The 23,814-nt window shown below is 46.6% G+C and overlaps 1 protein-coding gene across 3 annotated transcripts in view; it reads left to right on the plus strand.

The window, feature by feature from the left end:
- The window catches only part of LOC144752243 (rho-related GTP-binding protein RhoG-like), a 76,670-nt gene that overhangs the window by 41,090 nt on the left and 11,766 nt on the right, over positions 1–23,814 (plus strand). The gene's annotated exons all lie outside the window — the stretch shown is intronic.

Below are 23,814 nucleotides of genomic sequence, written 5' to 3' on the forward strand. Positions count from 1 at the left end.
TGCCGTAGGGCCAACCTTCGAGAAGCTCCTATCTCCATTTCTAACAGTTCGAACTCTTGGTATTTTTAGGAGATTTTTGTTTGAAGAGCGCAGTGTTCTTTCCGGGCAGTATCCCTGAAGTTTGTTTTTTAGATATTTGGGGCCCTGTCCATTTATTGATTTGTGCACTAAGCAGCAGATCTTGAACCTTATGCATTTTCCGACTGGGAGCCAGTGCAGTTTCTTCAGGCATGGGGCAGAGGGAGTGCGTGGGGGCAGGTCGAGAGTCAGTCTAGCTTCTGCATTTTGGAGTGTCTGCAGTTTAGTTCGTATACCTTCATTCGCATCTGCCAAAAGTGCATTGCCATAATCAAGGCGGCTGGTGATTAGGCCTTGTATCAGTGGTTTACGGTAAGGCAGGGGTAACCATTTGAATATTTTCCTTAGGCTTCTCATAAGGCCTATGCAGGTGTGGACTACTTTGTCTATGTGGGGTGCCATGGTCAGCTTGTCGTCTAGGGTGATGCCCAAGTTCCGAACGGTGCTTTTCGAGGATGGGCAAGGTCCGAGTTCCTGTGGCCACCACTCCTGAGACCAGATGGATTTAGCAGCGCCGAAAAGCATTATTTCGGATTTGCCTGCATTCAGCATCAGGAAATTATTGGTCATCCAGGCCTTTATCTCTAACATGCAATTCCTGAATCTCACTCTTGTCTCTGATGGGTCAGGGCCAAGGGTTATGAGGATTTGAGTGTCGTCGGCGTACGACACTGTGTCGAAGCCGAAGTCCCTGATTATTTTGGCCAATGGTGATACGTAAATATTAAATAGAGTCGGGCTCAGAATTGAGCCCTGGGGCACTCCATTATCGTTATCGATCGCCATTGATGAAAAAGATCCTTTGGATCCAACCTAGGACTTGGCCTTCGACACCTATCCCCGCCAGTCGCTTTAATAGGACTCTGTGGGATATGGTGTCGAAGGCCGCCGAGAGGTCTAGCAGGATGAGGATAGCCGACTGTTTGGAGTCCAGCGCCAGCCGAACGTTGTCCACCACCTCTATCAGTGCAGTCTCTGTGCTGTGGGAAGCTCTGAATCATGACTGCGAGGAGTCCAAGAGCGTATGTCCTTCCAGGTATTTGACTAGCTTCGCGTTGATAATGAATTCCATTGTTTTACCGAAAAGTGGTAACAGAGATATGGGGCGGTAATTTATCAGTTGCTTAGGGTCTGCGTTATTTTTCTTCAGGATTGGCCTCACAATGGCTTCTTTCCAGGGAGTGGGGAAGGTGGCGCGTGTTAGGGACGCATTAAAAATAGATGTTAGTGTGGGAACCAGGGCGGGTGCTAGTTTTGCTAAGATCTGGGCGGACGCTGGGTCTTTAGGAGATCCAGATTTAGCTTTTTTTAGCTTGTCAGCTACCTCGTCCTCAGAAATTGTTCCAAAGTCAGATAGGTTCTGCTTCATGGGGTTTGTGGTGGAGAGGTCTGCGTGGCATACTTCACTTGTTGTGTCTGTTTCTGTGGGGAATGATTCATGAATTATATTTATTTTATCTTTGAAATAGATAGCTAATTTGTCAGCCCAGTCCTGAGACTCCTGAGCGACCTTTTGGCAGGCAAGGGGGTTAGAGAACTCTTTTACGATAGAATAGAGTTCTTTCTGTGAATTTCCTGCTGCTTTAATTTTTTCCCCGAGATAGGTTTTCTTAGCAGTGGCTATTTTGCTCATGTATTCTTTATGTGCAGTTTTGTATTGTAATTTCTCATCAGTGTTTTTTGATTTGCGCCATAGTCATTCCGCTTTCCTCGTAGATTGTTTAGTGGTTTTCAACTCATCAGTGAACCAGGGCGATTTCATTTTCGGGCAGTTTATTTGGCGTTTAGGGGCTATAAGGTCTAGAGTCTTACTGATTGCGGAGTCAAAGTCTAGTACCGACTTGTCCAGCTCTATGTCCTCGCTTACTCTCGGGGGTGCAAAGGTTTTGGGGAACGCTTCTAGGTTAATCTTTTTCCATGGGTGGCTCATCTTTTTTTCCTTAAGGTGATCAGGAGCGGGCTCATTGGTTTTGATGGTAAATTTAATTATTACGTGGTCTGACCATAGGACGGGAATTAGTTCATTTATATGCGTTTCTTGGGAGGTGGTGCATACAATGTCTAGCGTGTGACCCGCTTTGTGTGTGGGGTCGGTTTTGAGTAGTTTTAGGTCCAGGGACTCCATACTGTTCATTAGTTCCACCGTATAAGGGTCCTCGTGTTTTTCCATGTGGTGGTTGAGATCGCCTAACAACAGGAAGTTTTTACAGGCTAATATGTGGGGTGCTAAGATGTTAACTAGCTGGGGGGCAAAATTGGCTTTGGTTTCTGGGGGTCGGTAGATCAAGGCTCCTTTCCATGACATCACCTGGCTCTAAACCAATGAGAGAGAAGACCTAACGGCATGAATCCGGTGCTTAGAAACCTCCGTCCTGCAGTTCCGAAGGGAGCTTAAGACACATCCCCTTCCAGGCTTTTCAAGGCTCCTGCCCAACAATCAGGATTCAGCCCTCCTCTATCACAGCACACAATCCAGGAGTATTTTCTCCTCATCGAGTTAGCGCCAGGTCCTGCCTCTTGCTGAGTACACTTTCAACAAATACGAACACACAAATACTTGCCTCTCTGGATGTACCTCCGCTCTCATGATCGATGCACTGTTCATCTGCTTTCAGCTCTAGTAGTGCCTCTAAGCCAGTGGCGTGATACGATTTTACAAACACTCTTGAATGCAGAATCATCAATGAAGAATAAAGTAATGGCAACAGAGGACGTATGTTAGCCGTTCCTTGAATTTGCACTCCTAGAAGCATAAAGAGATAGATAATTATAATGGTTCCACGATTGCCCTTAATGAGTGAGAAGACAGCATCACATCTGTGCTCTTTAGAGCTTATCACGTTGAGTGATAGGCATTTTATCCAACTTCAAGTCATAACAGGTAAACCACACCCCTCTTGAAGTTTTACTGTAATATAGATTACAAGCTGCTTGCTGGAGTGAATTTACTACACTTCCCCCTAGAGCCGCCATTATTTATGACAGTGGCACTAGTAACCACACTTGTGACACTGCTTTTATGCAGGAAAAGCCACCCCTGTGATGACTCGCCTCCTCAGGAGACAAGACGAGCCATGCCCTTCAGTGGAGGTCTATATTATACTATATTTGAAATGTATAAATAGAAGTTTTCACATCCCTCCGAGCCTGATGAAATAGGAGTTTTGTGAGGTCGCTCCTTCTCCGGCATAGCAGCGAAGACATGGAACGAGCTACCCTTTCATCTACGGACCTCCCCATCCCTTCCAGATTTCTGAAAGTCCATGTAGTCCTGGCTATTCTGCTAATCAACTGGACCCTGCCAGCGCCTGGATACGCTCACTGGTGACAAGAAGCGCTCTACAAATCTACTGATTGATTGCGTCCGTGACTGTCAAGAGTCAAGCAGAGGTCCGAGTGCAGGATTTCTACACCTGTCCTGGGCGTGCCCACCAGTGTATAACTATTGGCAGGAGATCATGTAAGCAATATCTAAAATGAGTCGATATGTGCTCCTGCTTGATCCAGAGTTTGCCCTGTTAGTTTTCAGGAAAGGCCACCCTCCAAATATTAGAAAGCACACTGCCCTAGCAGAGCTAAAAAGCAGGTGGCCAGATACTGGGGATGTGTCAGTCGCCAGCCCAAAAACACTAGGTGAAAGAATTAACATACTCTAACAAACAACTAGTAATGTATGCAGCAACGCTCATGATACGAGAAAGTGATGTGTTTCCAATTGTAGATGTCTAGCAGAAGTCCTTGCCGGATATCCTGTCTAAAGGATGGTGTTCTAATGATGCTTATATACTAAGTCACAGTCAGTGTTCATGTTGAAATACTTTAAAAAATGGTAAATGTAATATTTAATGCTATGTTCCTTGCATGTTCTTTTCTTTGTGTATTGTAAGTTTGATCAACATACTTTATTTAGTCACTATATGACGTATGATTTTAAATAAGTCAAAATTCAATGAAAAAACAAAATTGTTGCTACAGCAGATGTACAAAAAAAGATCAAATTCAGACTTCTTGCAATTTGCATGGAATGGTGACTTAAAGTCATTTATTAATATCGTTTTTGTAATAGGAAAGGTTGAATGGTCGCCAATATAGGTGCAGCACACTTAAAAGGAAGGAGTGTTCTAAAATGTCCGACCATTAACAAAAATTAAAACAAAGAAAAAGGGGCAGAGGAAGAAAGAAGTGGTTGTAAAAAGAATTTGTGAAAGTGGGGAAGCTAAGAGTTAGGTCTGGATCTAAAGATGGACGAGCTTAGGAGAAGTGCTGAAGACCGTCACCCAGGCCCTCGTCACTAGCCGACTGGACTACGGCAACGCCCTCTACGCCGGTACCACCGCCAAGCTCCAGAAGAGACTCCAGCGGATCCAGAACGCCTCAGCCAGACTCGTCCTCGACATCCCACGACACAGCCACATCTCCGGACATCTGAGAGACCTCCACTGGCTCCCCGTCAACAAAAGAATCACCTTCCGCCTCCTCACCCACGCACACAAAGCCCTACACGACCAAGGCCCGAGCTACCTCAACAGCCGGATCAACTTCTACGCTCCCAAACGCCACCTCCGGTCAGCCAACCACGCCCTCGCCGCCGTCCCCCGCATCCGAAGAGCAACTACAGGAGGAAGGTCCTTCTCCTACCTGGCCGCCAAGACCTGGAACTCCCTCCCGACCGACCTGCGCCTGACCCAAGACCACCTCTCCTTCAGGAAGAAGCTGAAGACCTGGCTGTTCGAGCAGTAGCGGCACCCCCCCTCCCCCAAGCGCCTTGAGACCCTACGGGTATGTAGCGCGCTCTATAAGTGTCATTGATTGATTGATATCAATTCTCCTCAGGCCTTGGTTCTCCTCGAATTGCCTGCCGCCTTCGACACGGTCGATCATTCCATCCTTATCGATTCTGTCGGAGGCGCCGGCATTCTGGGGTCAGCTTTGGCCTGGCTCACCTCTTTCTTACAAGTCCGCACCCAGGCCGTCCAGCTAGAGGGCTTTTCTGCCCCTACCTGCTCTGTCTCTTGCGGGGTACCCCAGGGTTCTTCACTTTCCCCTCTCCTTTTCAACCTTTATATCTATCCTCTTATAGCCGCTCTGTAGAAAATGGAGGTCACTGTATTTAATTATACCGATGACCTCCAGCTCATTTTCCATCTCTCTTCTTCTTCTGATTCTATCTCTAAGTTCCAAACCGCACTTACGTTCATCTATGACTGGATGAACTATAATCACTTAAAACTTAATCCTGATAAGACAGAGTTGGTCCTTACCGGCGGCCTCCCTAACCCCTGGACCTCTGCCTTCTGCCCCCCAGCCCTTGGTTCCCCCCCCCCAACCCTCTACCTCTGTTAAAAACTTGGGCATTAAAATCAGTCAAGATCTCACTATGCGTCCCCAGATCAGTTCTGTTGTTTCATCTTGTTTTCTGTCTCTCAGAATCATTCGTAACATTTCCCGCTTCTTTTCTGTTGAAGCCCTCAAACTCATCTTTCTGGCTCTGATTTTATCTCGCCTAGATTACGGTAATGGCCTGTATGTAGGCATTCCGGCTTACGAACTTCGGCACTTACAATTAACCACTACAGTGCTACCGCGTTTTCCCGCTGAGTGCTGGAGGATCATAAATCCCACTTTACATGACAAAGCCAGCTCGTCATGAGCGCAGCGCATGTAACGCCCATGACGAGCTGGCTTTGTCATTAGCGTGGAAGGGGTTAATTCAAAATCAAGCAGCCCGCCTTATCTATAGGCTTCCGAAGTCCCATCGAGCCACCCCCCTGCTAAAAACCCTCCACTGGCTGCCAATCTTGGAGCGATCCTTATTCAAGATGGGTTTCCTGATCTTCATGGCCCTGGCTGGCACTGCTCCAGTCTTCATTAATTCGAAGATCTGTGCTTATGTTCCTAGCAGAAACCTTCGCTCCTCTGTGGTAAATTAAATTTACTTATGACCTCATTTCTGAATTTCTATGCTTAATAAATCATAATTTCTTGTCAATGCAAAGCGAGGAGTCCGTGGTGCTCAAATGAAGGAGGAGGAGACCAATAACTCGAGTTAAGGGGAGCGCTTCCAGCACCAAGCGGGCACAGGAGCAATCTCTCAAGTCCCTCTCTTGAAGTGGGGGGTGTCTTTATTTTCAACAGCAGGACATTTATACAGTCTGGGTCACGAGGCAAATTAGAGGAACAAACAGGTCATGGCAGATAGAGGAACAAAGATCAGCAAGAGGAGCAGATTGTGAAGAAATGGGGGCGTGTCTTAGGCTTCGTGAGGGGACTTGCGATGTGAAATAGTCTGACATTTGGAAGGGGGAGGCTTCCTCATTTGGGGTTTGTGCTCGTGCTTCATGTCAGAAGCAGGAACCTGGTTCTGGGAATTGGCTGAACCACAAGAGTCAAAAAGAGGAACTATCTTGTGTAAAACAGAGACCATCTGCTCTCTGGCTTGCAGTAACTATTTCTTAAAACAGGAACTATCTGCTGGTTCTGGGAATTGGCTGAAGCACAGGATGGGGTGGTCAATGAACTAAGATGCCAGGTGCAGGGTGTCTTACAGTTAAGAACAGGAACTATCTGCTGCTGGTTCCCAGAATTGGCAGAACCACAGAAATGTGTGTGTTCACAGTGTACAACCTTGTGCTTCCTCTATTAGTTGGTGTGGTTTCAGGGCCTAACCTCGTACTCACTCTTTCAGTTGGGGGTGGTCACAGGGCAGTTGGTGTGACAGGCTGAGTTACCAACAATGGACAGGATGTGGCTGAGTCTCTGGCACAACTGGGGGAAGGCACACAGGCAGGCTTCTTGGAATTGGCTCGACCACAAGGAGCAGGGGGTTGTGCAAGATTCAATGGGGATGTGAAGGACAGTTTTCAGACAAGTTGCTGAGAGCATGTCGCACACAAAATGGGTGTTTGTCTGAGAAAAATGGCTGTCAGGCAGAAACAGGGAAATGATGGGGCACAATTGTCCATTTTATTTCCACATTCCCTCCTTGCCCCAGAGTGTACCTACATTATATCTCAATTTGCATGAGATCATCTATACATTCTTGTAGCATAATTCTTTCCCTTTCTCTCTGCTGGACAAGAGGTTTAGGAATGCATTTTGCAGCGCATAGACCGCACAGGGCAGGACCACATTGGATGCAAAGGCAGCATCCAGTTATTATCAGGAATATTATACCTGCTGCTGACAGCAGTTGCCATCCCCAGGACGATATTATCTTCCAGAACCAGTCAGACCACGTCCAAGTGCCAGGTTCTTGATGTAAACTTACGGCTATCTTGTGTAATTTTGTTATGGCCGTGTATACAGATGGGGAATTATCAGGAATAAATATACAGCAGCTAGAGCCTATAATTTTACAGGCTCCGCCTCTGTCAGCTAAGATGATGTCAAGGACAAGGCGATTTTGGAGAGTAACCAATCGTATGGCAGACTGCTCCTGGGTTAAGCTCCCAAGGGCAGACGCCGTCTGGTTTACAACAGCCTCTAAGGTCCTTGTCAACCTGCGTATAAGCTTGCTGTTCTGTACATGGCCAACAAAGAAGAACCCTTTGTTAAAATCTGTATACTGTTCCCATGAGGTTTCCGTTTGGTCAACCAAGGAGGTATCGATCGTTCTTTTATGTCTGACATGGGGCACTAGGAGGTCTCGGTGGTAAGTGGATGGGGCCACAAAGACAGGGGGTAACAGGAATGCTATATAGCAAGTTCCCCCCCAGTTCAAGGGCAGCTGCACATAGGCCGTTTGGCCACAGATGAAATAAGTATGGCGAGATGCTAGAAATGAGGACTTTCCTCTGTCTTCAAAACTTATAGTGGTATGACAGTCACTGTGTCCTAATGGAACAGAGCCATTTTTCTGGGTGCACAGGTGTCCTTTTACTGGTGAGACCGAGATGGAAGGGGGACCAGCATTCTTTTTAGGTTTGGTATTTAACATCTTGTAGGACATGGTCATGTTCCCTTGCTTGTATTCTTCAGTTTCTAGGACTGTACCGGTCGCCTGAGGATCTCCCTCCTTATTAGGGTAACAGGCAGTATTGAGTACCTTGTTTAAATCCCCCCAAGGCCACCCATTCTTGCATGAATTATTTCCGTCAGGGCAGGAGGTGGGGGTAGTATCGTCAGCTGTTATTAGGGCGAACCAGGCTTCACAAGTTCCATTATAAGAGAATGGGAAAGGAAAAAGAGGCATCCCTCCCTTTTTCTGATGAGGTGGGATGCGGCCACGTATCCAACAATTGGTGCTATTACTGGCCTGCTGAGTGTGGTGTAGCATCTGTATGAAGGTATTGTTTCGCAAGGCTAGTCTATGGGCTTGTTCATGAGGGGGTAGGTCGTGATAAGTGTGTTCCTGAGTGCTGTTGGGTGTATGAGAGGTGTGTTGTGTTGGAGGAAAAACAGTGTGGAGAATCCAACCAAGACACGCCATAACTGCCATGAGGAAAAATAATACTGTCAAACATATAATAGGACCATTATGTCTTTTTCTAGAGTTCATTTTTTCTATCTCCCACATAGTCAAGTTGTTAAAATCCATTCCCATGCTCCAAATGCTTCACCACTGGACCGACGCCCAATGGACTTAATGAGCCAGAGTCCGAATGGCAGACCTTAACTTTGATTTGTAATCCTGTTGTGGGGTTAGTTCCAAAGGCAATACAGATTGTTCAGTCACAATGTCAGTGGGATTGGCAGGGCCATCAGCAACAGTGTCTTTTTGTCCAAAATGTTTCCGGCAGTGGCTTGCGTGGAGCCAGCCCTTCCTGCCCTCGACCTTCACTGCTGTCCGTGTTGTTAGTAGTACGAGTCTTGGCTTCTTCCACCTGGGCTGGAGGGGGCTGGTCCGGTCGAAGTTCCTCACGAGGACCCAGTCTCCGGGTCGGATGGCGTGTTCTTCCGGGTTGGTTTTGTCAGGGAAGGTGGCAGCAACCTGAGAACGACAAGATTGGAGTGCAGACATCAAGGAAGCCAGGTAGTCAGTCAGCATAGTACTGTCAACATCAGTTATTCGTTTAGGCCTTGGCGTACCCCACATATTTGGTGGTCTGCCAAAGACCACTTCATATGGAGATAAGCCAGTTCTGGAATGGGCTACCATACGCATGTAAAAGAGGGCACCCGGTAAGGCTACCATCCAGTCCACGCCTTTGTCAGTGCATATCTTGGCCAATTTTGTCTTCAAAGTTCGGTTGTGTCTTTCTACTAGACCTGCTGCCTGAGGATGTCTTACACAGTGAAACTTCCAAGTGTACCCTAACAGAAGAGACACTTGCTTCATGAGTTCAGAGGAAAAAAGGTTGGCCGTTATCTGAGTAGATGACACGGGGCAACCCATACCTTGGGAAAAACTCTCTAACTAATTGTTTAGCAGTTGTCGTTGCAGTGTAATCTGGGACGGGATAGGCTTCTGTCCATCTGGTCAGAGCACACACTACAACTAGTACATACTTGTGACCTCTACATCTCTCCATCTGGATTTAGTCCATCTGGAGAACTTCAAATGGATAGTCGGGGGGTTGGAATCCTCCCTGTTCCACCTTTGTACCTTTTCCTGGGTTGAACTGATTACAAATCATGCACGTTTTAACTTTTTGTTTGGCTGCAGTTCTCAAATATTTGTTGTGCCATATATTCTGTATGCTGTCTAACATTGCTTTTTCTCCCAGATGCGCTGGTCCATGTATGGTGTTTACCATAACCTGTACCATGGCATCCGGTAGAAACCATACTGCTCTTTCAGGTGTCATCCAGCCTTGATCTGTAAGGACCCCTCCTTTTTCCTTCCATTCTAGCAGTTCCTGTGGTGTGGCGTGACTTTGGACATCCTGGATGTCAGAAAAGGGGTCTCGTATTGTATATTGGCGGTGTGGTATACTTAATTCTGTGTTTGCTGCTAACTTGGCTGCACTGTCTGCAGAATCATTTCCTTTTGATATTTCATCTGTTCCTTTTGTGTGCGCTTTACATTTTAGCACTGCGATTTTCTCTGGTAACTGACTGGCCTCTAAGAGGGCAGTGATGAGTGTAGCATGCTGTATTCTGGACCCATGTGATGTGAGAAATCCTCTCTCTCTCCACAATGTCCCGAAGTTGTGTACAACTCCAAAGGCATATTGTGAATCAGTGTAGATGTTAACTGACTTTCCTTTTGCTAAGTGACATGCTCGTGTTAGGGCTATGAGTTCTGCTGCCTGTGCCGACAGTATCTCTATCTTGTGTGCTTCTAAAGTGTCTGTACCATTTGTGACGGCATAGGCTGCTGCTAATTCTCCTGTGGGGAGTCTCATACATGAACCATCAACAAATAGTGTCATTTCTGCCTTAGCAAGGGGAGTATCTTGTAAATCTGGTCTTGGTTTGGTCACTAAATCAATTATGTCAATACAATCGTGAATTTCTTCAGTAGGAGAGGTCAGTGGCAACAGTGTTGCTGGGTTTAAAATGTTGCAGCGTCTAATCTCAATGTGTGGCTGAAAAAGTGTCATCTCATATCCGGTGAGTCTGGCTATTGTCAGATGCTGTGTTTGTGTTCTGTTTAACAGAAGTTCTACAGCGTGTGGGACCTGAACTATCAGATGATGTCCCAATACAATAGAATCGCTTTGTCTAATAGCTTGTGCAGTAGCTGCTACTGATTTCAGACATGCAGGCAATGCTTGTGCTACTGGATCTAATGTGCTTGAAAAATAACCACATGGTTTATGTTTGTCTGCTTGAAGTTGGGTCAGAACGGATAGTGCTGTACCTGAGTTTTCTGTTACAAATAATGTAAAATCTTTGGTGTAATTAGGTGTTGCCAGCACTGGGGCTTGACACATAGCATAGCTTTTTTAAGAGACTGAAAGGCTTGCGTGTGTTCATCTGTCCAGGGTAATTGTGGAGTAGCGCCAGCTTCGAGTGTTGTCAGCTGCACTAACGGTTTGGAAATGAGTGCAAATTGTGGGATCCACTGTCTAAAATATGAGGTGAGACCAACAAAGGCTCGAACTTGTTTCTGTGTTGTTGGTTGTGGTATTTGTAGTATGAGCTGGATGCGTTCCTGTGTAAGCTGCCTACCCTCCTTTGACAGCAAGTGCCCTAAGTATGCCACTTGCTGTAAACAAAATTGGAGCTTACCAGGGGAAACTTCATGGCCATTTGCAGCTAGGAATTCTAGTACTAGTAGTGATGCTTCAGCACATGCTGCGTCAGATCTGGCCGTAATGAGGATATCATCAACATATTGTAGTATGGCTGTATCCGTGGGCATTTGAACAGTATCTAGTTGTCTTTTTAATGCTTGGCTATATACGCTTGGACTCTCTGTGAAACCTTGAGGAGCTCTTGTGAATTGGAAACTTCGTCCTTGTAAGGAGAAGCCAAAAAGGTATTGACTGTCTGGGTGAATAGGTATGCTAAAGAATGCGTTTTTCAAGTCAATGACTGAAAAATGCGTTGCTTCCGCATCTATGGCTGTGAGTAGGGTGGAGATGTCTGGGACCACAGGGTGTTGTGGAACGACACATTTATTGAGCTCTCTCAAATCCACCACTAGTCTGTAGACAGGTTCCTGGTTCCACTTTTTTATGAACTGGTAAACAGGGGAATTGCAAATGTTAGAAGTTGTGTCCTTAATCACACCTGACTGTATTAGGTCCTGAATAATTAACATTAATGCTTGTTCAGCCTGAGGTGGAATTTTGTATTGCCTTATACGTGGTAGTTGGGCTCCCTCTTTCAGTGTAACCTTGTGAGGTGTTATTTCCATACATCCTACTGTGGTGGAATCAGTGGACCACAGGGTGTGTGGCAAATCTTTCAAACGCTCATCTAATTCTCTACTTGTGTAGTGGCCCTTGAAATCTCGCAGAAATAGTCTGACATCTGTAGGTGAGCAAACAATGACAGCTCCTAATTCATTCAATGTTTTTATACCAAGCAAGTTTTCTGGACATGATTTTGTCAATATAAGATCTGTAGTTGTCGTGAGGGGACCAACCTGCAAGGGCAGTGGTTTTGACGTGGCGTTTGTCACAGGTTGTCCCGAGAAACCCAGAGAAATACTTTTTGAACCCGAGAGAGGAGCCTCTGGGACCTCTTGATGGCTTATTGTTGTTTTACTGGCCCCAGTGTCTAGTAGAAATTTCCTATCCTCCCCAAGAAGTCGGATCTCTATAAATGGACCTGTCTGATCTACTGGAATGGGGATTAGGGGCAGTTTGTCATCTTCTCTCTCTGGGCAACATCATGAGAAATCTGGGTAATATTCAGTGTAGGCGCTGTCTATAATATTCATTTGGGCCATTTGTGTTGTCAGTGGAACTGAAGGTGTTGAACTGTCTAGGGAACCATTCTGTTTTGGCTGATATGGGCGTGGCTGAGCCAAATTGTGCTTTAAGACAGGGCAATCTTTAACGAAGTGTCCCATCTTTTTGCAATAATTACAAGTGCTTTTTATATTTGTCTGGCTACTTGGTGTCTGTTGACGCTGGGGTGCAGTTTGGGCTACTAATGCTTTCATCTTTGTGTCTTTCATGCGTTTCTTATCATTTTCTTCTTCATCCCTAATGCGATTTTGGTGATATTGTAGCATTTGTAACACCTGTGGAGGTGTATGTGCTTGCCAGGTACTTTCTACTTGTAGTCCTCTGTCCTTAATGGCAAGGCGTTATCTACTAATTTGGAAACAAACCGATGCGGGTAAGCTTCACTTGTCGGCGTAAGGCCGCTATTTACCGCAAAACACTTTTCAAGTCTGGTGTAATAATCTCCAATGTCTTCACCATGTTTCTGTTTGCAGGAGGAAATGGCATCCCAGTCCTCCTTTTTCACTGTTAGTAACTGTGGTAGCACCTTTAAAATAGTGCCAGGAAGTGCTTTTAGTCTGTCTCCTATACCTTGACCTGCTACTCTAGTATTTTCGTCATTCTGAAGTTCAGTCCATCTAATGTGTTCACCTGCTACTTCCCAATCTTTTTCTCTTAGTTTGTCATATATACCTGATGGCAACAATAATTTCAGAATTGCTGTGATATCAGAAAGAGTATATGTTCCCATCATTAATACATCTCCTAATTCCTTAAAGAATCCAGCAGGATCCTTTGAGTGGGAGGGAGCCATCTCTTTCATCCTTAGTAACTCAAGTTTTGTCAAGGGTACATAAATGAAGACGCGTTGTAGCATCAGCTCCGGGGTGGACCTCTCTCATGGGGAACTGGCGTGTTTGAGGGAGTCTATTAGTTGATCCACACGTATTATTGAAAGATTTATATTCAGTCTTTTTCTGGTATTTGTCTAAAATCTATAAATGTGTTGAGAAAAACTGAACTATTGTGGAGGAACATGTTATCAGCGCAGTCAGACAGAAAATCTTCGAGTCTTGGATCATGTTTAAAATGAGTGTCATTGAGTGTGATGAGATGTTGTACCATGTAGAGACTTGCTAATCTTTGATGTGAGCGTGGTAATGCTAGAAAAAGTTGGGCTATGAGATCATTGTCATATATCTTATATTGAGAGACCCATAGGGTCGCAGTTCTGGCTATTTCCTCCTCCTCCGGTGTAAGCGGAGGTTCCTGGTCTAACCAGTAGTCTAATGCATTGGATGTATTTTCAAATAACTCATCTGGAGATGACCGTTCAGAGTGACCTTGGAGGAATGTAGGCGGGGGTGTTCGTGAATTAAGGGCGGAAGAACGAACGGGTAGGACTTTTTCAGTAGGTTCAGTAATTTCCTCCTCAAGTTTCTTATTCTCTTCATTTGTTTGCAAGTTTTGCAGAATACGGGTCACCTTACGGGTGAACCTGTCTAGTGCATCATTTATAAGTTCTAGACTAGTGTGGTCGGATGCGGAATCTAATAATTCAAAAAGTGAAACTGGTACATTTCTTTCCTCTGCTTGTATGTGTTTTATGAAGCAGCAAAGGAGGAACCTATACATGTGCATTTTTACAGGGTGTGATCTTCTTGTAGTCATAGCGTTAATGGCTTGTGAGTTCTCTCCAGTACGAAGAAACTCAGAGGCCGCTTGAAGAAACGTGTCAATTGCTGGTAGATGTCTTATTTCTTCCCAGGAGTCATGAAGTATTTTACTTATTCGGCCCGCCTCCCATGTGTTGTTCGGAGTCGGGTCATAGGGGCAGTCGGGAATTGTTTTACCTGGGTCTGGACCTAAGGCACCCCCTTCTGGAGTGAGAGGTAGTGCGTTATGTTGTAAAAGGGGTGGCGGAGGCAGAGGGTATTGAATTACTGGAACCTCATATGGAGGTGGAGTATCTAAGAGGAAATTGGTGAAAGTATCCTCTGGTAGTGGGGCTGTAGGCTGTGCTGATGCAATGCTAATGTTTTCAGGTGCAGATGGCAATACAGGATAAAAACCAGTAGAAATGGCTGATTGTTCCCTTTTATTCCTTTCACTAACTACTTCTTTCCCTATTTCTTGTAACTGTTCTTTCTTGGCCTGCCCTGACATTCTCTTACCCTTTTCAACTTCATGCAATTCCTTCTGTTGCCTCCTATGGGCTTCTTTTCTCCATAACTCTACTGAGTCACTCTGTGACTGGCGGACTCTCTTTTTCTTCTATAACTGTTCCTCTAATTTTATAATACATTCCATGTCAAAAGTACCATTTTCAGGCCATCTATATCTGTGTTCTAGGTCATTAGTATAATCCACCCATAAATCACAATAAATAAGTGCACCAACACCATGTTTTGCATACATGAAGTGTCCTGGAGTATCCCGAGGAGGAAGGGGAATTTCCTTCTCAAGAATACTCCTTTTGGTTGCCATCTTACGTACTTTCGAGAAAATAGGCATGATGGCAAGACTTTCAAAGATTTTAGAAGTGAGAAAAACACAAACAGAACAAATATCTTCACCGTACCCACGAAAGAGGTGAGTCCGTCTTTTATACTAGTTTAGTAGTCCTCACAAAATAAGTGAGAAACACACAAAAACATGTATCTTTACCGTGCCCACAAGGTAGTGAGTCTGTCTTTTATACTAGTTTTAGTAGTCCTCACCAAAGATAGGTGAGAAACCAACAAAACGCGTATCTTTACCGCCCCCACAAAAGCTGTGGGTTCGTTTTTATACTTTTCAGCAGTACTCACCGAAAAATAACTGGAAGGCCTCTTGAAGATTTTGGAAAAACGCGGCGCGCAGTTTCAAGGTGGGATTTGTAGAACCTCGGACTCGTCTGCTTCGCAGGTTGGGCTTTGGCTCAGGACGTTCCGCTATTTCCTCACCGCCTCGTGTGGATGCTGGGCCGCAGTCGGTCCCCCTCTTCGCCTCGAGGGAGTTAGCGGGAATTCCCCGCGTTGTGCACTTTTGAAGTCCATCAACGGTCAGGAGGGGACAGTACCGGGTCCAATATCGCCGGCGCGTGGGGGAAAGGGAATGTCCCTGTTCCGGGCGCCAATTAATGTGGTAAATTAAATGTACTTATTACCTCATTTCTGAATTTCTATGCTTAATAAATCATAATTTCTTGTCAATGCAAAGCGAGGAGTCCGTGGTGCTCAAATGAAGGAGGAGGAGACCAATAACTCGAGTTAAGTGGAGCGCTTCCAGCACCAAGCGGGCACAGGAGCAATCTCTCAAGTCCCTCTCTTGAAGTGGGGGGTGTCTTTATTTTCAACAGCAGGACATTTATACAGTCTGGGTCACGAGGCAAAATAGAGGAACAAACAGGTCATGGCAGATAGAGGAACAAAGATCAGCAAGAGGAGCAGATTGTGAAGAAATGGGGGCGTGTCTTAGGCTTTGTGAGGGGACTTGCGATGTGAAATAGTCTGACAGTTGGAAGGGGGAGGCTTCCTCATTTGAGGTTTGTGCTCGTGCTTCATGTCAGAAACAGGAACCATCTTGTGTAAAACAGGAGCTATCTTGCTGGTTCTGGGAATTGGCTGAACCACAAGAGTCAAAAAGAGGAACTATCTTGTGTAAAACAGAGACCATCTGCTCTCTGGCTTGCAGTAACTATTTCTTAAAACAGGAACTATCTGCTGGTTCTGGGAATTGGCTGAAGCACAGGAAGGGGTGGTCAATGAACTAAGATGCAAGGTGCAGGGTGTCTTACAGTTAAGAACAGGAACTATCTGCTGCTGGTTCCCAGAATTGGCAGAACCACAGAAATGTGTGTGTTCACAGTGTACAACCTTGTGCTTCCTCTATTAGTTGGTGTGGTTTCAGGGCCTAACCTCGTGCTTCCTCTTTCAGTTGGGGGTGGTCACAGGGCAGTTGGTGTGACAGGCTGAGTTACCAACAATGGACAGGATGTGGCTGAGTCTCTGGCACAACTGGGGGAAGGCACACAGGCAGGCTTCTTGGAATTGGCTCGACCACAAGGAGCAGGGGGTTGTGCAAGATTCAATGGGGATGTGAAGGAAAGTTTTCAGACAAGTTGCTGAGAGCATGTCACACACAAAATGGGTGTTTGTCTGAGAAAAATGGCTGTCAGGCAGAAACAGGGAAATGATGGGGTACAATTGTCAATTTTATTTTCACACCTCCACTCAGACCCTCCTGAACATTCCTCGCTTTCAGAGGAAAAAATTTGGAGGCATGAGGTTTTCCACCCTTGGCCCCCACTTCTGGAATGCCATTCCCTTTACCATCAGTTCCATCCCCATCTATATGGACTTTCGTAAAGCCCTAAAAACTCATCTCTTTTCCCAAGCATATCCATCGCAGTAATCCTCCTGCTTTCCCTCAGTGCTGTCACTTCATAGCGCCAAGAAACCGCATTTTGTTAGAGCGCTTTACAAAACATTTCAACTTCAACTTCATGGAAGGTTCGTTTTTCTGGGGGGTTTGTGTACTTTAGAAAACAATTCTCGGAAAGCAGACTTGAAGCTAAATGAAGCCTGCCCAAACAATCAAGTTGGAAATGGTACAGACCATAGAAGGAACTAACAGGAGAGAAAAATAGAGGTGTTAAAAATAGAGGTCACAGGGAATATACTGCACGAATCTCACAAAAAAACAAGCATTTACAATGCAATGGTTTCGCCTTTGGAAAAGTGTATGTAGACTTCAGCGTGGCAACTGCCACGCTCGGTGCAGGCTCCGGTCGCCCCGTTCTCGTCCTGGCTTTGCGGGGCTTCCTTCAGGCTCCCTCACTCATCCAGGAGCAGGCCGATCTTCCAGTCGGCTCCTACACTCACCGGGGGCAGGAGCAGATGCCTCGGAGCTCCGGCGACGGCTTCCTAGGAGCGGAGTCTTGCTTCGGGGGCTGGGCCAATCCCAGCGCGGCCCTGCGGCGAGCCTCCGCTGACGTCAGCGCTTCCTGGGCCAATCAGGACGCGACTTCCTCGTCGAGCCCTCCGCCAAGGCCCAATCAGTGCGCGGCTTTCCCGGGTCAGCCGCCAATCAGCAGGCGGACCCTTCGGTGCAGTCTTCGTGGCTTTGGAGCTGCGGCGGTGATTTCCCAGGCAAATGCAAGCCCCGGGTCGCGGCGGTGAACACAGTAGACACAGTAGACGATCTTTGATTTAGGGGCGCTCCCAGGCAGGGAGTTCTTTGGTCACAGGAAGCGAGGGCTGGAGAGTACGATCTCGGCCCTCGGCAACTCCCCTGGCTGGCCGCAAAGATGAGCGCGGCGCTCTCGGTCAGATGAGAGAGCAGCCGGCGCGCCCCACACCACGCAGTTGAAACCACCTTTGTCTTTAGGCACACGCTGGCTCACAGATAAACCCCGCCCACGGCCGCATGACTACACAGAGGGCACGCCCAGGGAAAAAATCTCGGGAACGCCCCCGAATCTGGTCCGTGAATGACAGACAGATCTCTGTTCCAATGGCTAGCCTCCATTTATGGAGCTAGCCAATGGGACAGGGGGGCGTATTCCAGAGTCCTTACTGAAATCAAGAGATTTCTCTGGAGGCGGAGCTAAGAGCTCCGCCCTCCAGCGAAACCTAAAAAGGAGAACAGGCAATCGGGAAACACACGCCAACGCCTATCGAGGCGGGAGGGGATGCCGCGCAGCTGCTCTGGCCGTGCACGAGCATTGAACCACCAACGTGCCAGAAATCGATGCACAATGCAGCAGTGTACATTCTGGCTAGACCCTCGATGTATGCAAAACTCTGCTGTCAACATCAACGTACTTGCTGAGCAAAATTCACAATAAGGTATTTATTTACCCCACTCGCTGTACTCATTTTTATAAAAACCTCCTTTGTTCAAAATGGCTGGGGTCATAAAACTGTAGCAATAAATCCCCTCCTGTACCTTTGATTCTCACGAGGCCCGTCATCTTAACTCCTCCACACAAGATCACCAAAATAGAGATAAGACTCCTTCCCAGCAAGCTAGGAACTGGGCTTGCTCAAACGGAAACTGAAACTGCCCTTCCCTGTTCTCAAAGCAACAACAACAAACAGAGGACTATCGTCTCTATCTCCCCTATGTGGCGGCCATTTTAGACTGGTCTCTCTCTCTCTTTAGCGGCCATCATGGACTAGTCATTTTCACGATCGGACCATACCCTAAGAATTGGCCTCTTTGGACTAATCTCAACTACCGCATATTTTCCATAGCACTATTTCTAAACCTTCGTGGGATTAAGTGTCTACCTTTTATTGCGGTATTATACTTCTACTTGTATTTAATGCACCGATCGCTACCTCATATATTTTTGGCTGCTCACTAGTGTCATTTTGACTCATGTAGCTTGTTGTTTGCACCTGTATTTTGTTCCAGTATACCACGAGTATTATACTTCTACTTGTATACTGTACATTTTTGTAAGCGACACCCATTTCACTTTTTATTCCTGGACTGCACCAATTGCTACCTCTTATATTTTTTGCATATATTGTGTAAATTTATTGTAAGCTGCACACATTTCACTTTTTATTCCTGGACTGCACCAATTGCTACCTCTTATATTTTTGGTTATTTTGGTTGCTCACTAGTGTCACTTTTGTTCCATGGTATCGTTCACCCTCCCATACCCACCTAAACAGCCATCCCAACATGGATCCGAGCGGCAAGCACACACATAAAATCAACTACCCATCCACACTCCCCCAAAAAGCCGCTAAACGCTTTAAACACAACTTCCTGAGGTCCCACCCTGAAACCCCCTTTGCCGACACCTACTTCTCACCGGTCAATGGATCCCTGAACACCGATATCATCTTCCACACCTCTCGCAGAGCTCAATGGAGAAAAGCGTTTCTCACCTTACTCACCGTCTCCACCACCAGGAAATCAGCTCATGGCCTAACTCTCTCCATCACATCCTCCCAACTCTTCCCAGGCAGAGCCACCATTACTATCTACAATAACGGGATTGTCCTATTTCAATCTACAGATAGGAACCTGGAACTATTAGATAACCTGTTCCCCACGTTCAAAGAGCACCTCTCCAATCCGTGGACCTACACTCATATCACCTCCAGTCCTACCACCCCTGACTTCACAGCTCCCACCACCCATAACACTTCTAACCTATTTCAGCACCAGGTAGCTAACACACACGCCTCAAACACAGACACAGATCTCTCCCCCTCATACACCATTCGCACCTCCATCCCCCCTACCAACCCTCGGACATCCACGCACACCATTAACACTCCTCTCTCCCCTGTCATCGCAGCTCCCACCCACAACACATCTAACCTAGTTCAGCACCAGAACGACACGCACAACGACAAATCCCACCCTTTATCCCCCCCATTCTCAGTCCCCACTACCCTCTAACTAACTACGCAGAACACACCTCCTCTCTTAATTTAACTCCCCCTTCCCACAACAGGACCATCACCAATCCCACTTCCCCTCCCACTCTCAGCCCCCATTACCCTTCCTGCTCCCCCACTACCGCTAACATACACCCATCCCCCACCTTGATCTCTCCGCCTACCACCAATGCCCTCACTCATACTGCACACCCCTCCCACCCAAACCCTCTCCCCTCCCCTCCCTAACACCATCCCGTACACCGACACAACGGAGCCCTGCGCGAACACCAGCCCACTCCCCGACATGCACGCTAATTCCCTGGGCAGCCATTCACCTCTGATTTCCACCCCTACCCCTAACACTTACCCCACGCTGGACAAGATTATGGCCACCCTCATCCAGACCAAAGAAGACATACACAACATCAAAGAATTACCCTCCGCACACACCATGCACCCCTCACCCACCTCCACCTCCCCTCCCAACATGTCCTTCACCCTCCCGGTTGACTCTCTCACTCAACACTCCCTACACCGGACTTCAATTCCTGTTCGCAATCGCAACAATCGCCCTCTTTGCCCCTGCAACACCTCACGCACCTCCACCTCCCCTCCCAACATGTCCCCCACCCTTCCGGTTGACTCTCTCACTCAACACTCCCCACACTGGACTTCAATCCCTGCTCGCAATTGCAAAAACTGCCCCTGCAACCCTCTTTCGGACCTCGACACACTCACCCTCCTCTGCTCCTACGACCCAGCCCCCCAAAATCACACATCCACCACACACCTCACCATTCCCACGATACACTCAAATCCCCTTAGACCCCCCACACTAAACAGCAGAATCTCCATCCCTAATAACCTTAGAAAAGTCCCTCTCACTCTAGAACCCTCTACCACCCTCAACACACCTCGTCTCAAATGCACTCTCCTCAACTGCAGATCGGCCTCGAAACACTCCGCTGCCATTGCTGATCTCCTCTTAACACTGGACCTTGACCTAATCATTCTGACTGAAACCTGGCTTACTGAATCGTCGTCACCTATAATGGATATTCTGGTTCCTCCCAACTACCACATCATTAGACTTGACAGGTCCGGCAAAATAGGTGGCGGAATCGCATGCATCTACAGGAACAACGTCTCTATTCTGAAAGTCAATTCCACCTCCCTACCATCCCCAACATCCTGTGAATACGTCTGCCTCGACATTATTAGTGAGGGCAAACCGATATGCTCTCTTCACAGCATTTACCACCCACCCAGGGACAACCTTACCTTTTCCCAACAAATCATGGATATGATCTCAACCAATTCCGGACGGCAGCTCACCCAAATATACCTGGGCGACTTCAACCTCCACTGGAACGATCGCAATGACGCGGTAGTAAATAGTCTAAAAAATTTCCTCGATGCCCTTGACCTCACCCAGATATGCAACAGCCCGACCCACGAGAAAGGCTCTATCCTCGACCTTATCATCTCCAAAGATGACTCTTTCCAACTCGAGTCTATCCAACCCTGTGACTGGTCAGATCATCATATTGTCACATTCTACATCAATGAAAAAGTTCAATTTAACCCGGTTCAATCCTCCAAGCCCAAAGTCTGGAAAAGAGACCTGAAAAATCTCGACCCAAGCTCTCTGCCTCCTAACAGCTGCAATCTCCTACTTCCACCTACCGGCGCTACGGACGTCCAATCCTTGACTGACCACTATCTCAACGCTATGACCTCAATAATTAACGAGGCTGCACCTATGCAGCTAAAAAGAGTCTCTACTAAAACCTCCAATCCATGGTACGATGGGAGTCTCAATGATGATAGACGAGACATGCGAATGGCAGAGCGCACCTGGAGATCAGCTCCCTCTGCACTGAACCTAAAAACTCTGAAGAAAAAGAGAAACGCCTATTTCAGGAAAATAAAACGCTCAAAATCAGATTTCTTCAGCCTCCAGCTCGACCAAGCAAAAAACCGTCCGAGAAAACTGTTTGAGATAATCAGAACACAATCCAAGGAACAACCCCAACCACTCAGCACTGTGCGCGAAGCACCCTCCTGTGAAGACTTCTCCGCCTTCTTTATCCAAAAAACTGACAACATAAAGAGCGATCTCCTCATTGACGCAAGCCTCTACTCCAAACCCCACTGCATAGCACCCACTGAACCAAAAAACAATGCTTCATGGTCATCCTTTGGCACCTACTCTGAAGAAGAAATTGGCAAACTGCTCAGCACCTTGAAACCATCCAATCACCTCACGGACCCCCTTCCTGCTAACGCTGTTAAAGACTTTATTCCTTTGCTTCTCCCACTCTGGACTAAAATTATCAGCAGCTCACTGCAACAAGGAGCCATACCTGACTCCCTCAAAGTTGGGCAAGTCACACCTCTACTAAAGAAACCTACAGCCGACCCCTCTGATCTGAACAACTACCGTCCCATTACCAATATTCCCACTCTCGCCAAACTGCTGGAAAAATGCGCACAACTACAATTGACCAAACACATTGATCAGTTTGACCTCCTCAACCCTCATCAATCAGGCTTCCGAGCAGGGCACAGTACAGAAACTGCTATGACTCACATAATTGACGACGCACTTCAAATGCTAGACCAAAACGACACCTGCCTCCTCATCCTCCTGGATCTCTCTTCAGCATTCGACACCGTTAAACATGAGAATTTACTCGAACTACTAAACACAAGAATGGGTATATCTGGAACTGTTCTCAAGTGGTTCACTTCCTTTCTACAAAACAGGTCGCAGAAATTCAAGAGCAACAACCTGATGTCCTCGCCAATACCTGTATCGCTAGGCGTCCCACAAGGATCCTCCCTATCCCCGACTCTGTTCAACCTAGTTATGGAACCTCTCACCACCTTGCTACAAGCATCCAATGTACACTTTCACATGTACGCCGATGACACCCAACTTTATCTCAAATTACAATCCCCCAAAGACATTTTTCTCCTGAACTCAACGATCAGAAGCACCCAATCCTGGCTTGCCGATAATCATCTCAAACTCACTGCTCTAAAAACAGAATTCCTTTTGATCTCACCTCCAGCGAAGATCTCTACCACTCAAATTTGGCTTAAACACCTAACCGCACTCAATGTCCAACCCACCATTGTGGACTCAGCAAAATCTTTAGGCATAACACTTGACACCAATCTCAACATGCAGCAACATATCAGCAAGGCAACTAAGGGATCGAACTTCCAAATAAATACCCTGAGGAAACTTAAACCCTTCCTCCCAGCCAAAGACTTCCAAACCGCAGTATAAGCACTAGTCATCCCTCGAATAGAATATGGCAGCATCGCCCTCTGCGGACTCCCCCTAACTACTACCGCACCCCTAAGAGCTTCTCTAAACGCTGCAGCGAGACTCATCACTGGGTCAAAAAAGCATTCTCATATCTCCCCTGACTTGAAATCCCTGAACTGGCTGCCTTTTGAAGCCAGAATACATCTGAAAATCGCCTGCTTGACACACAAGGCAGTACACCTGAACTCACCCGGCTACCTCACTCAGAAGCTGACAATCGCTGGCGGCTCTAGAATTACTATATTCCACAGAGAGAGTCTCTTTCTGTGATGGAGGCAATCCTTGACCAAAGAATACGTCCCCACAGGGTGCCCACATTGTTTATAATACAACTGCTCGAAATTTGTCTCACACAAAATTTCTTCACATATGACAACCAATATTATCAACAGGTCCGTGGGACCTCCATGGGAGCCATTTTTGCTCCCACCTTAGCCATTCTTTATATGGATTGGCTTGAATGCAATACTATTCTTGTTGACAATAATCCATTTAACCAAGGCATCCTCACATGGAGACGTTACATAGATGACATCTTCATGATCTGGGGTGGTGACACTGACACGCTTCCTGCCCTACTACTCTGGCTCAATAATAACTGCAGTGGCTTGACATTTACTCTTACCCACAGCAAAACAAACATCCCATTCCTGGACCTTAACATTCAACACAAGGATGGCTTACTGTATACATCTCTATACCGTAAACCAACAGAGAGAAACAC

The sequence above is a fragment of the Lissotriton helveticus genome, chromosome 4_2 (genome assembly GCF_964261635.1).
Source record: "Lissotriton helveticus chromosome 4_2, aLisHel1.1, whole genome shotgun sequence".
Classification (NCBI taxonomy): domain Eukaryota; kingdom Metazoa; phylum Chordata; class Amphibia; order Caudata; family Salamandridae; genus Lissotriton; species Lissotriton helveticus.